Raw genomic sequence first — 641 nt, 5'->3', positions numbered from 1 at the left:
CCTGGGGCAGATCCCTGGGGCAGATCCTGGGTCAGCAGATCCCCGAGCAGATCCTGGGTCAGATCCCTGGGCCGATCCCAGCTCACTGGATCCCAAATCAGATCCCTGGGTAGATCCTGGCTCAGTGGATCCCTGGGTCCCTGATCAGGTTCCAGAGCAAATCCCCAGGCAGATCTCGGGTCAGCGAATCCCTGGGGCAGATCCCTGGGGCAGATCCCAGCTCATTGGATCCCAAATCGGATCCCCAGGCAGATCCTGGCTCAGTGGATCCCTGGGTCCCTGATCAGGTCCCCGAGCAGATCCCTGGGTAGATCCCTGAGCAGGTCCCTGGGTAGATCCCAGGTCACATCCTGGCTCAGTGGATTCCTGATCAAATCCAGGTCAGTGGATCCTCAGTCAGATCCCTGAAAAGATCCTGGGTCAGATCCCAGCTCAGTGGATCCCCCAGCAGATCCTCAGCAGATCCCAGCTCAGATCCCAGCTCAGATCTGCTCTCAGCAGATCCCAATTCAGATCCCCTCTCAGATCCCAGCTCAGATCAGATCTCCAGCTCAGCTCCCAGCAGATCCCAGCTCAGATCCCCAATCAGATCCCAGCTCAGTGGATCCCTGCTCAGATCCCCAGCTCAGCTCCCAGCTCAG

Source organism: Geospiza fortis, unplaced genomic scaffold (genome assembly GCF_000277835.1).
Source record: "Geospiza fortis unplaced genomic scaffold, GeoFor_1.0 scaffold6346, whole genome shotgun sequence".
NCBI classification, from domain to species: Eukaryota; Metazoa; Chordata; class Aves; order Passeriformes; family Thraupidae; genus Geospiza; species Geospiza fortis.
This window is presented reverse-complemented; position numbering follows the sequence as displayed.